This window comes from Salvelinus alpinus, chromosome 3 (assembly GCF_045679555.1).
Source record: "Salvelinus alpinus chromosome 3, SLU_Salpinus.1, whole genome shotgun sequence".
Classification (NCBI taxonomy): domain Eukaryota; kingdom Metazoa; phylum Chordata; class Actinopteri; order Salmoniformes; family Salmonidae; genus Salvelinus; species Salvelinus alpinus.
The window spans coordinates 61918613-61933178 of record NC_092088.1 but is presented as its reverse complement, the minus strand read 5'-3'; the positions used below and the strand labels follow the sequence as shown (position 1 = coordinate 61933178).

At 44.9% G+C, this 14566-nt stretch overlaps 1 protein-coding gene across 2 annotated transcripts in view; it reads left to right on the top strand.

The window, feature by feature from the left end:
• Positions 1-310: 310 nt before the first annotated feature.
• Positions 311-14566, top strand: part of LOC139571072 (leucine zipper putative tumor suppressor 2 homolog) — an 86702-nt gene continuing 72446 nt past the window's right edge. For both annotated transcript variants that reach the window (XM_071393592.1, XM_071393593.1), the window contains exon 1: positions 311-722. The gene's annotated coding sequence lies outside the window, so the exon portion shown is untranslated. The remainder of the gene's footprint in view (positions 723-14566) is intronic.

The window sequence follows — 14566 nt, the reverse complement described above, 5'->3', positions numbered from 1 at the left end:
AACCCAGTCAGGATATGGCCACTGACTAAAGAATCTGACTCAAGAGATCTCACAGACTGTGACAGACCATAGCCCAGTGGGACATTTTACACACCACTATTTGATCTACATTGCATTGTATGTTAACACATACGCTAGCAAATAGACTATTTATATGACAAAGGAAACATGATCTTTGAAGCAAAGTGGTCGACAGTAAAATTATGTAAGGGATTGTTTCTGTCAAGCAAAGGAACACCGGCCGTCTGAATAGCCCCTATGATACCGTCTCCTATCCCCTTCCCTCCACCGTCCTAAAACGTGTCACTCCAGATCAGCGTTCGAGCCACGACGAGAGCAGCAAGTTCGCCCGCGCTGCTCCATTCTGCTCCGTTCGTTTCCCTCTGTCTGCCGGTGGCGCTGAACCGCTGCAGCACGCATCCCGGACGTTGGGGGCTGGCATACTGCGCGCGAGAGAGAACAGAATGAGAGAAAAGGACGGGACCAGTCGAGATTGTTGCAAATCTGTTTCTCTTCCAAGCGGACGTGTTCGGTACAGAGAGAAGAGAGGACGAGAGTGAGCAAGATGAGAAAGGGAAGACTGAGTTTCAACTCGTGAAAGAAAGGGGGAAATGAGGGGGGAATACCTGTTATATCAAGGAAAGAACTTACTTTAATATTACACCCAAGCCACATCTGGAAATAGTCGTTCCTCGGACGTTCTCTGCAAGGAGCAGCTCGAGGTGAGTTTCTTGGATTTTAGGCTACTAAACTATCAGCAATGTATCCGAGTTGTGCATACGGAATGGATGCTGTTCTGCATAAAATGTTGGTTATTTCTGAAGTAGCCTAGGCCCCAGAGCACATCATGGTGAGGATTGTTTCGCTGTCATGTAGCAAACTTATTTTTAAAGCGTGAGGTGCTCGTAGTCGGGTTCTTTGTAGTTTTCACCTTTTTAAAGCAGTAGCCTATATTTTAAGTTTTGATTGTTTGCGGGCCTGTTTCGTGTCATTCCAGTGACACGGTTGTGTTGTGAAGAGCAATGTTTTATGTTATTGACATTACATACAGTGGAACGGACAGGCTCCAGCTACAGTCACACATCAGGAGCTGAGCTCACATGATGCAGCCATATCTGAACAGCTGTTGTAGACAAATCATCCATACAAAAAACATGCAGGACCCGAAGCTATTTTACACTGTTTCAAATGTTACTGTCACTTTACAGTAGGTAATAATATCCATCACAATGGCTGCGTTAACTTAGGCAGCCCAATTCAGATATTTTTTCAATAATAATTGGTCTTTTGCCCAATCAAACCAGTTATTTCGCCAATAATTGGGCAAAAGATCAGAGCTGGGCAGCATGTGTAAACACAGCCATATCCTACTCAGTTAAGTCTGTTCTGTTTAGATCAGTGGAAAGAGTGTCTGTCTCTAAAATGATTCAAGACTTGACTGATCTATTGATCTAGTCATTGATTGGTTGATTTGACATTTCTGCTTCTTGAGATTTGATACAGTGTCTATTCAATGTCTTAATTAATTGACAAGAGTTCAAATCAAATCAAATTGTATTGGTCACATACACATGGTTAGCAGATGTTAATGTGAGTGTAGCGAAATGCTTGTGTTTCTAGTTTTAACGGTGCAGTAATATCTAACAAGTAATCTAACAATTCCCCAACAACTACCTAATACACAAATCTAAAGGGAAGAATAAGGATATGTACATATAAATATATGGATGAGCGGCATAGGCATGGTGCAGTAGATGGTATAAGGTACAGTATATACATAATAGATGAGTAATGAAAGCTATATTAACATTATTAAAGTGCCATTGTTTAAAGTGACTAGTGATCCATTTATTAAAGTGGCCAGTGATATGAGTCTCTATGTAGGCAGCAGCCTCTCTGAGTTAGTGATTGCTGTTTAGCAGTCTGATGGCCTTGAGATAGAAGCTGTTTTTCAGTCTCTCGGTCCCAGCTTTGATGCAACTGTACTGATCTCGCCTTCTGGATGGTAGCGGAGTCAGCAGGCAGTGGCTCGGGTGGTTGTTGTCCTTGATGATATTTTTGGCCTTCCTGTGACATTTGGTGCTGTAGACCGCACCACCCTCTGCAGAGCCTTGTGGTTGAGGGCGGTGCAGTTGCTGTACCAGGCAGTGATACAGCCCGACAGGATGATCTTGATTGTGCATCTGTAAAATTTTGTCAGGGTTTTAGGTGACAAGCCAAATTTCTTCAGCCTCCTGAGGTTGAAGAGGCGCTCTTGTGGGGCTGAGCATGCACTCTTGTGCGGCCCCAGTGTTGAGGATCAGCGAAGTGGAGATCTTGTTTCCTACCTTCACCACCTGGGGGTGGCCCGTCAGAAAGTCCACGACCCAATTGCACTGGGTGGGGTTGAGACCCAGGGCCTCCAGCTTGATGATGAGCTTGGAGGGTACTATGGTGTTGAATGCTGAGCTGTAGTCAATGAACAGCATTCTTATATAGGTATTTCTCTTGTCCAGTTATGTACAAATCTCACATATTTCTCAGCATATTTCCGGGATTCTGATGCCATTTCATCTGTCTTCACTTAGTCTCTTAGACTGCCGTGTGTCTCTGTGGAGCAGGAATGTTGGGTAATTGTAGGGCTGTCCCTGACAATTCTTTTTTTGTTGTCAACTGAAAGTCGTCTGTTCTGTTGACCAATCGATTGTTTGAAATTCTTTAACGTGTATTTTTCCATATATAGACACACCTATGTGTTTTAATAAAATCAACTATATGCTTGTCTGATGCTTTAAGCGAACTGTTTGATGAAATAAGACACAAATGACTCAAGAGGGAGTCAGATATCAGGATAACTAGAGGTAAAAAACAACAACATATTAACCTGACCCGACCATCGTTCTCCTACTCCTGCTGGCTTTCTACTCTCCTGATTTTGCCGGTAATAGGCTACATGAGGAGTCGGCAACCTTTCTCATGTGGAATGGCAATTTATCTTCCAATTTCTACCGATCTGCGTGCCAGTTATGGTTTTCATATACACATCTTCGTATCTCAAAATCATTGTCATGTGGTTAATCAAAATTCTATCCAAATTGAAATGAAAATTATACAAACCTAAAAAGTAATTTATGTTGCCATTGCCAACTATGTAAAAATAGCGTACATAAAGCCAACAAATAAAAACATTGCAGGTAGAAAATATCCTGATAAAAATACATATCCTATAAATCACATTGGCTACACATGGCTTGTCAGCAACAAACTTGAAACATTGTATCAACTATCAACTTGGGTCCAGCCTAAAGCTTGCACTAGCAAACTTGCAACATTGTATAAAATATTCTGGGCCCTCAAAGTTTCCCAAGCCAGTGAGATCGGGACAGATACAGCTGTAGGCTATTTGTGCAAGGGATAAGAGCTAATCAGGTAGGCCTATTTTATGATGTTTCCACCAAATCAGAGCATGACATTTTTTTCATTCGCTTTGAGTGGTTATCGAAAGGGAGAGAGATGGAAAGATTTTTCAAATACATTGAGGAACCATTGTCATTCTCAATGGATGTAAAAACAGACTTTGTTTGCTTGCTGATTGAGGTGAAGAAAACATTACTTTGAGAAGCTCCACAGCTCATTAGTGGTGGTGCGTTAAGCCAATCAGTAATACTATCAAATCCAACATTTGCGCGCAGGCCAGGTAGTCTATAGGCCTACTTCTATGTGCAATCCGGTGCGCGTCCTTACTCAACATTGACAGTAGCACTCCAAACAAAATACGATGACTAAATTCACAAAACTCGTAAATGGAATGAAATAAACCAAAACGTGTTTCTCACAAGTGTAGCGCTCTGTAAACAAAGTGTCCACTCTGACAATGAGAACGGCAAAAGACTGGAATAATAATATTTAGAATGCATTAACAGAAATGACCACAACCAAGCAAACATTGTAGATCAGAAATTATAGGAATTAACTGTAAATGTACTACTGGTCATATATGTAGTGGGGAATAGATAGACACCAACAATCAAGGCAAACATTTCACACAATGAAGTCATAAAATAATGAATGTGCACAAATTGGCGGGAGAGAGCCCATTCTGGAGAGAGTTGTGCATTTTAGCCACACTCCCCTTTTTCATGGACTGTGCCATTCACACGGCCTCCGCAATGGATTAGTCTCAGCCTCTTCAATGGATTAGATCTCTGAGATCGGCGCGAATCAGACAGGTGTCTCGTGTGCCAAAATATATTGCTTGACTAAAAAAAATCTTGGTTGACCAACAGCCTATTGACCAAACAATCGAACAGTCCACAAATTGCGGTCAGCCCTAGGTAATAATGTGCTTAGCTGTGCTGTCTGTCTTTGGCTCTACACAGCTGTTTCAGTGTGGGGTTTGTCTTCCCTACCCACACCACTGGCATCCCCTGTCTGGGAAAACACGCACGAATGCAAGCGCACATAGGCACACACACACACACACACACACACACACACACACACACACACACACACACACACACACACACACACACACACATATGCAGAAATGCATGTGCAGGCACACACACACACACACACACACACACACACACACACACACACACACACACACACACACACACACACACACACACACACACACACACACACACTCATTCCCGCTAATACCCATATCGTCAGAGTCTTGGCAGGACATTCCCTGTCTGACTCTCATGCCATCCCCAGTTGTTTAAGGGTGTCTGACTGTCTGCTGAAGGAACAATAATGTCTAACACACAAATGGGAGGGAGGGAGAGAGAGAAAGAAAGAGAGAGAGAAAGAAGGGGGGAGAGAGAAAGAGAGAGGGCTGAGAAGGGAGAGTGAGCAGAGAGAAAGAAAGAGAGAGAAGGGGGCAGAGAGAAAGAAAGAGAGAGAGAAAGGCGGCATGGAAAGTGATAGAGGATATATCGATGAAAGCTGCTGGCAGAGAGAGTAAGTGAGAGAGAAGATGGAGAGTGAGAAAGAGAGAGAGAGAATGGGGGCGTGAGAGAGGGCAGAGATAGGGTTAAGTTGTGACACCGTAAAGAGACATCTTTGTTTTATGCTCTCAATGCCTGTTTTAATACAGTGTATGGATCAGGATCAGCTGTGAGCAGAATTGGAAATGCTGCTGCTCTGATTGGACCATAAATAATAGGGATGTAACGATTCAACGATACGCATCGGTCCCCAATTCAAATGTTTAAGATACAAGTCCATCGGTGGCGGACCCAATACCGATCCAAATGTAGCATGCATCCGTCAGAAAATCGATCCAAACGTTACGAATCACCGGTTCACATTTTTGTTGTTGTTCATATTACATTATTTCTACCTTCCAAAAATACCTCTCATCTTTTGTGACAGCTGATGCGTCATATCTGCTTCAATGTCGATCTGCATGTAACTGTTGACATTCATTGATGTACAAGTCATTTTGCAATATCAATAGCCTAGTCAAACTGCGCACTGTGCCCAGCTACACACGCTGACCAACGCGAGGTATGCAGCCTGTTCCTGATCTTGTCCATCTGCACAGCACATTCAAATGCTAAAATGGCTATATTATTAGGCTTTATTAGTTTAGTGACAACCTATGTAATTTGCTAGGTTACTGTTATTCATGTGCTGTTGAAAATGGTGTTTTACCGGAATAAAATGAAGGTACCAGAGCCATAACTCAACTCCACGATTTACGATGGAGTTGAGCAACGACTATTGTTGTCATATAAAATTACATTTTTATCAAAATCTACTGATGTCAGCAGCCAAAGAATAGCCCGCAATTACACAGAACAATGTCGTGTGTAATTGCGGGCTATTCTTTGGGTGCTGAAAACCTGAAATCCTGGAGTTGAGTTTAATTGGCTAACTGCTGAACTGAGCATACAATAGTTTTTATTTTGATTGTTCAGGTTCAACAATAGTTTGGGTCATTTTGCTTTAAACAATCAGTGTATACGGTCATTTTTAGATATACAATTGAAGTCAGAAGTTTACATACACCTTAGCCAAATACATTTAAACTCAGTTTTTCACAATTCCTGACATTTAATCCTAGTAATAATTCCCTGTTTTAATTCAGTTAGGATCACCACTTTATTTTAAGAATGTGAAATGTCAGAATAATAGTAGAGAGAATGATTTATTTCAACTTTTATTTCTTTCATCACATTCTCAGTGTGTCAGAAGTTTACATACACTCAATTAGTATTTTATAAAATTGCCTTTAAATTGTTTAACTTGGGTCAAACGTTTCAGGTAGCCTTCCACAAGCTTCCCACAATAAGTTGGGGGAATTTTGGCCCATTCCTCCTGACAGAGCTGGTGTAACTGAGTCAGGTTTGTAGGCCTCCTTGCTCCCACACGCTTTTTCAGTTCTGCCCACAAATTTTCTGTGGAATTGAGGTCAGGGCTTTGTGATGGTCACTCCAATACCTTGACTTTGTTGTCCTTTTTGCCACAACTTTGGAAGTATGCTTGGGGTCATTGTCCATTTGGAAGACCCATTTGCGACCAAGCTTTAACTTCCTGACTGATGTCTTGAGATGTTGCTTCAATATATCCACATACATTTTCTTCCTCATGATGCCATATATTTTGTGAAGTGCAGCAGTTCCTCCTGCAGCAAAGCACCCCCACAACATGATGCTGCCACCCCCGTGCTTCACGGTTGGGATGGTGTTCTTCGGCTTGCAAGCCTCCCCCTTTTCCCCCCTAACATAATGATGGTCATTATGGACAGACAGTTATATTTTTGTTTCATCAGACCAGAGGACATTTCTCCAAAAAGTACGATATTTTTCCCATGTGCAGTTGCAAACTGTAGTCTGGCTTTTTTATGGCGGTTTTGGAGCAGTGGCTTCTTCCTTGCCGAGCAGCCTTTCAGGTTATGTCGATATAGGATTCGTTTTTACTGTGGATATAGATACTTTTGTACCTGTTTCCTTCAGCATCTTCACAAGGTCATTTGCTGTTTTTTTAGGATTGATTTGCACTTTTCGCACCAAAGTACGTTCATCTCTAGGAGACAGAACGCGTCTCCTTCTTGATCGGTATGACGGCTGCGTGGTCCCATGGTGTTTATACTTGTGTACTATTGTTTGTACAGATGAATGTGGTACCTTCAGGAGTTTGGAAATTGCTCCCAAGGATGAACCAGACTTGTGGAGGTCTACAATTTATTTTCTGAGGTCTTGGCTGATTTCTTTTGATTTTCCCATGATGTCAAGCAAAGAGACACTGAGTTTGAAGGGAGTCCTTGAAATACATCCACAGGTACACCTCCAATTGACTCAATTGATGTCAATTAGCCTGTCAGAAGCTTCTAAAGCCATGGAATTTTCCAAGCTGTTTAAAGGCACAGTCAACTTAGTGTATGTAAACTTCTGACCCACTGGAATTGTGATACAGTGAATTATAAGTGAAATAATCTGTCTGTAAACAATTGTTGGAAAAATTACTTGTGTCATGCACAAAGTAGATGTCCTAACCGACTTACCAAAACTATAGTTTGTTAACAAGACATTTTTGGAGTGGTTGAAAAACAAGTTTTAATGACTCCAACCTAAGTGTATGTAAACTTCTAACTTCAACTGTACATGGTAAAGTTGAGAATTTCATAACGAGGACAGAAATCACTTTGCAAGGTGCACTTAGTGGCCAAAGGGAGAGGAGAAGAGAAGATCATTCCGTAAACACTTCCAAACAATTTTCAGATGATGGTGAAATCCAAAGCTGTGCTATATATTCATTGGCTATGTCATAGCTTATTTGTAAATTATAAATATTGATACATTACTAGCTCAAACACTTAATTTGCAATACTGACAAGTTCATTAGTGGGTGATGGTGATTTCAGAACCAAATTGGGGGGGCTGTCACGAATCCCACCGAAGGCGGTTCCTCTTCCTGTTCGGGCGGTGCTCGGCGGTCGTCGTCACCGGTCTACTAGCTGCCACCGATCCCTTTTTCCCTGTTCGGTTGGTTGAGTCTTATTGTTTTCACCTGTTCCTTGTTAGGTTGTAATTAGGGCTATTTAAGCTGGCATGCCCGCTTGCTATTGTGCGGGCTTGTTCCTTCTGTTAGGTTGTGGTGGATTGTATTTTGTTGTATTTACGCCGTACTGTCGTGGGTCCTGGTTTGGGCCGATCGGGGTTTTATGCGCCTAGTGTGTTGGCGTGACCGTGTCAGTACCAGTATTAAATACGTTTGTCCTAACCTTCTGCTCTCTGCGCCTGATTCCTGCACCCTCGCGTTACAGAAGCCCGCACCACAATGGAGTCAGCAGGAGCAGCGGCCACCCCTCTTCCATCTATGGAGGAGCGAGTCCTCCATCATACAACCATCCTCCATCGTATTGGGTCTGCGATGGACCAGATGATGGAGCGAATGGAGCGATGGGAGAGGAGTGGTCTCCCTACCTCCCCCTCAGTTCTGCCTTCGACGACTCAACCCATTCCTCCGGCGGCGTCCGGCTATAGCGCAATTCGTCTCGCACCCCCGAGGGAGTACGATGGAGCAGCTGCTGGGTCCCAGGGCTTTTTGCTCCAGCTCGAGCTATACCTGGCTACCGTTCGTCCGGCCCCCTCGGGTGAAGAGAGTGTGAGCGTCCTCGTCTCCTGCCTGACGGGTAGGGCCCTGGAGTGGGCCAACGCAGTTTGGAATGGCCCAGACTCCGCTCGGGACCACTACCCAGAGTTCACCCGCCATTTCCTGGCCGTGTTCGACCACCCTCCTGAGGGCCGAGCGGCGGGTGAACGGCTGTTCCACCTTAGGCAGGAGAGGAGGAGGGCGCAGGACTTCGCGCTGGAGTTCCAGACCTTGGCTGCTGGCGCGGGGTGGAATGACAGGGCCCTGATGGACCACAACCGGTGCAGCCTCCGGGAGGAGTTCCGCAGGGAGCTAGCTTGTCGGGACACCACTCTCTCTCTCTCTCGGTGAACTTATAGACATGTCTATTCGGCTGGACAACCTGCTAGCTGCCCGCGGGCGTTCAGAAAGGGCCCTGTCAGTTCCATCTCCTGGACTTCCCGCTCCCATTCCGATGGAGTTAGGGGGGGCTGCAGCGAGGGGGACCGGAGGAGGAGGCTCCTCCTGTACCAGCTGTGGTCGGAGAGGGCACACTTCCGACCGGTGCTGGAGGAGCTCGTCTGGGAGTCGAGAGGGCAGGCAGAACACTTCTCGGTCACCCCAGGTGAGTCAGCACCAAACTCACCCAGAGCTCCCTGTTGGTCACATGTTTTTATAAATGTATTTTTCTGAGTTTTCTCCCTCTCTCCAGCATAAGCCGCTAGTCGATTCAGGCGCAGCTGGGAACTTTATGGATCGCGGACTCGTCCATAGGTTGGGGGTTCCGCTGGTACCGATAGATCCTCCATTTCCCGTGCACTCCTTAGATAGCCGACCGTTAGGGTCAGGGCTGGTCAGGGAGGCCACGGTTCCACTGGACATGGTAACGCAGGGGGATCATAGGGAGCGGATTCGTCTCTTCCTTATCGATTCACCTGCGTTTCCGGTGGTGCTGGGGGTTCCCTGGCTGGCAAATCACAATCCCAGTATTTCATGGAAACAGAGGGCTCTCCAGGGGTGGTCAGAGGAGTGTTCAGGTAGGTGTGTAGGAGTTTCCATCGGTGCTACGTCGGTGGAGAGTCCAGACCAGGTTTCCAATGTGCGCATTCCCTCAGAATATGCCGATTTGGCTATCGCCTTCTGTAAGAAGAGGGCGACTAAATTACCACCTCATCGACGAGGGGATTGCGTGATAAACCTCCAGGAAAACGCTGCACTTCCCAGGAGTCACGCATTGTCACAGGAGGAGATACTGGCTATGGAGACATATGTCACGGAATCTCTGAGACAGGTGTACATTCGGCCCTCCATGTCACCCGTCACCTCGAGTTTCTTTTTTGTGAAGAAAAAGGAGGGAGGTCTGTGTCCGTGCATTGATTATCGCTACGGCGGTGGAATCATTTCACGGAGCGCGTTTCTTCACGAAACTGGACCTCAGGAGCGCGTATAATCTGGTGCGTATTCGGGGGGAGATGAGTGGTAAACCGCTTTTAGTACCACATCGGGCCACTATGAGTACCTTGTCATGCCATATGGGTTAAAGAATGCTCCAGCTGTCTTTCAATCCTTTGTAGACGAGATTCTCAGGGACCTGCACGGGCAGGGTGTGGTGGTGTATATTGATGATATCCTGATCTATTCCACTACACGCGCCGCGCATGTGTCCCTGGTGCGCAAGGTACTTGGGCGACTGCTGGAGCATGACCTGTACGTTAAGGCTGAGAAATGTGTGTTCTCCAAACGAGCTGTCTCCTTCCTGGGTTATCGCATTTCCACCTCGGGGGTGGTGATGGAGTGTGACCGTGTTAAGGCCGTGTGTAATTGGCCGACTCCGACCACGGTAAAGGAGGTGCAGCGGTTTTTAGGGTTTGCCAATTACTACCGGAGGTTTATCCGGGGTAAAACCTCACTGCTGAAGGGGGGGCCGGCGCGCTTACAGTGGTCGGCAGCAGCAGACAGAGCTTTCAAGCGGTTGAAGGTGCTGTTTGTTGACGCTCCTGTGTTGGCGCAACCGGACCCCGCTTTAGCGTTCATAGTGGAGGTGGACGCGTCCGAGGCTGGGGTTGGAGCCGTGCTATCACAGCGCTCGGGTCCGCCCCTGCGCTTTCTTTTCGAAGAAAAGAGAGAGAGAGAGAGAGAGAGAGAGAGAGAGAGAGAGAGAGAGAGAGAGAGAATTACTGCACCTGTGTGATGCACATTTAAAAATGCATTTGCAGCCATCTGGCGTTTAAATGAAGATAAAGTAGCCTACAGTAATTTATACAGCGATGATGGTGAGTGCTAGAAGCTATACTGATGGTAAAGCTGAGTAACTATATAATATGACTCATTGGGTCAGGAAAGTACTCTCACAGGTTACATTAATTCAGGTAAATGTACAAGCAGTAGGTGAACATAAGCCAAATGCTAACTTCTGTCATCATTCCCTTAACATTTTCCATTCCCAATCATTTGCTTTTGTAATGATGTAAAATCTGATAACATTTTGCTGGGTTCTGACATAATACCCTAGGGGTCTGCGGAGGTACTGCAGGGGATGCATGTTTTTTTGTTTATTTTTGTAGAAAAATATATCTGTTTTCTGTTTTCTGACTCTGGGAAAGTAATTAAATGGCTTCATTGCCAAAATCTCAGACTATCCTTTTAATAACAGGCTCCCGAGTGGCACAGCGGTCTTAGGCACTGCACCTCAGTGTAAGAGCAGTCACTGGTTCAAATCCAGGCTCCATCACAGCTGGCTGTGATTGGGAGTCCCATAGGTATTTTATTCGGTATCTCTTGATTTCCATGTGCTGTATATTTTTTATCTGTGCTATGATCTCTTACATAGATTCTGAACCTTTATAATGGCAAATTATCAACAGATTGTGATAAATATGTTATTATGTTATTGATTGAGTGACTATGGCTTTCCAGGTCTCCAAACAGTGCTATTTGTGGGTTAATTTTAGAACAATGTTATGACTTTTTAGCCACTCTTGAACCACTCCAGATAGCGTTTCTTAGCAGATTCGTCTGAGGAGAGTCTTATAACATCTCAACTTGTTTACAAATGCTTTGTTCTACTACTGTCAAAAAGTAGTGTGTGTGTGTATAAATCTGACTGACTGCTTGTCTCCTCTCCCGCTCCGTGCTGAGGTTGTGCCCTTTGAGAACATTCTGACAGCACCCTTCAGACTGACAGGGACACACAAACATACACACACACAGATCTCTCTACCCCCTGTTAGGAGCAGTAATCGTTGGGTACCTGACTAGAGACATGACCTCTGTTTTTCTCTGTTATTCGGAAGGTAAACACTACTGTAGCTCTGGAGAATAATGAAGGGAGTCAAAGACAAGTTCACTAAATACCACGGATGTATCCCGGTACTCTTTTCTTGTGTCCTTCCCTTCATCTATACTGAGATACAGTAGTTTAAGATGAAGAAGATTGCCTTGCAGAATATAGTAGAAGAGTGTCTTAATGTCAGTGGGTTGAAACTCAATCAATAGCACAGATGGTGCTGTAAATGCATTTGTAAGAGGACCGAGAATCAATGCTGTGTGTAATGACCAGAAGAATAGGCTTGTATACAGTATGATGGAATTAAGTAGATCACATTAGGCTCCTGAGTGCTGACATTTGCCAACAACTCCATATAGCTATCAATCAATATAATTGAATTTCTACAACATTATAAGAATATTACAAATATTTTTTTTTCATAAAGTGCTGAACTGTAACCCAGGCCTACACACCAAAGAGCAAGCCTAAAGCAACAGTGGAAAGGACCAACTCCTTGACTGGGTAGGAGGAAACCTTGAGAGGAACCAGACTGCATGGGTGGGAGGAAACTTTCAAATGAACCAGACTGCATGGGTAGGAATACATCTTGAGAGGAACCAGACTACATGGGTAGGAGGAAACCTTGAGAGGAACCAGACTGCATGGGTGGGAGGAAATCTTGAGAGGAACCAGACTACATGGGTGGGAGGAAACCTTCAAATGAACCAGACTCCATGGATAGGAATACATCTTGAGAGGAACCAGACTACATGGGTAGGAGGAAACCTTGAGAGGAACCAGACTGCATGGGTAGGAATACATCTTGAGAGGAACCAGACTACATGGGTAGGAGGAAACCTTGAGAGGAACCAGACTGCATGGGTGGGAGGAAATCTTGAGAGGAACCAGACTACATGGGTGGGAGGAAACCTTCAAATGAACCAGACTGCATGGATAGGAATACATCTTGAGAGGAACCAGACTACATGGGTAGGAGGAAACCTTGAGAGGAACCAGACTGCATGGGTAGGAATACATCTTGAGAGGAACCAGACTACATGGGTAGGAGGAAACCTTGAGAGGAACCAGACTGCATGGGTGGGAGGAAATCTTGAGAGGAACCAGACTGCATGGGTAGGAATACATCTTGAGAGGAACCAGACTACATGGGTAGGAGGAAACCTTCAAATGAACCAGACTGCATGGGTAGGAATACATCTTGAGAGGAACTAGACTACATGGGTAGGAGGAAACCTTGAGAGGAACCAGACTACATGGGTAGGAATACATCTTGAGAGGAACCAGACTACATGGTTAGGGGGAAACCTTGAGAGGAACAAGACTACAAGACTATATCCATGGAGTCTTTCATAGCCGATCTTGATGATCGGCTATGAAAAGCCAACTGAAAATTATTCATGATTATTATTTGACCATGCTTGTCACTTATGAACATTTTTGAACATCTTGGCATAGTTCTGTTATAATCTCCACCCGGCACAGCCAGAAGAGGACTGGCCACCCCTCATAGCCTGGTTCCTCTCTAGGTTTCTTCCTAGGTTTTGGCCTTTCTAGGGAGTTTTTCCTAGCCACCGTGCTTCTACACCTGCATTACTAGCTGTTTGGGGTTTTAGGCTGGGTGTCTGTACAGCACTTCGAGATATTAGCTGATGTACGAAGGGCTATATAAAATAAAATTGATTGAAAATTGACTACATAGGTGGGTGGAAACCTTGAGAGGAATCATGCTGCATGTGGTTGGAAGAAGAACCAGACTGCATAGGTAGGAAGAAACCTTGAGAGGAACAAGACTACATGGGTAGGGAGAAACTTTAAGAGGAACCAAACTGCATTGGTAGGAGGAAACCTTCAGAGGAACCAGACTACATGGGTAGGAATCAGACTGCAGAGAGGAACCAGCCAATCTGGGCCCCACTCCAGCCATTTTCCCAGAGGGACTAAAGTGGTCTAATATGTCACTGAGTGTCACTTGACTTGTGTCAGGGGCCTAAAGGATGAGGATCAGGATTAAGTTAGCGCTGAAACACACACACACACACACACACACACACACATTTTAAAATCTTGATTTGAATCCACAAATCACATTACAGTCGAGAAGGATTCAAACATTTCAAAGGACACAGATATCTGGACACTTATGGAAACAGATAGCACCGTCTTCTCCACACAGCAAGGCTGCCCATGACCGCTGACACAGAGCAGTACCTCACTAGCTGCTTTGCCTTTGTCTTATGCATGCCTACAATCTGAAGGCCATGTACTGTCAGCCTACTGTATAGTGAGCATTTCTCATTTATCAAGATAATCCATCCACCTGACAGGTGTGGCATATCAAGAAGCTTATTAAACGGCATGATCATTACACAGGTGCACCTTGTGCTTGGGACAATAAAAGGCCACTCTAAAATGTGCGGTTTTGTAACACAACACAATGCCACAGACGTCTCATGTTTTGAAGGAGTGTGCAATTGGCATGCTGACTGCAGGAATGTCCACCAGATCATTGAATGTTCATTTCTCTACCATAAGCCAATGTCTACCAATGTCATTTTTGAGAATTTGACAGTATGTCCAACCGCCCTCAGAACCGCAGACCAGGTGTAACCACGCCAGCCCGTGGCCTCCAGAACCTCGCTTCTTCATCTGCAGGATCGTCTGAGGGGTTGCTGCGGACTATTTCTGTTTGTAATGAAGCCCTATTGG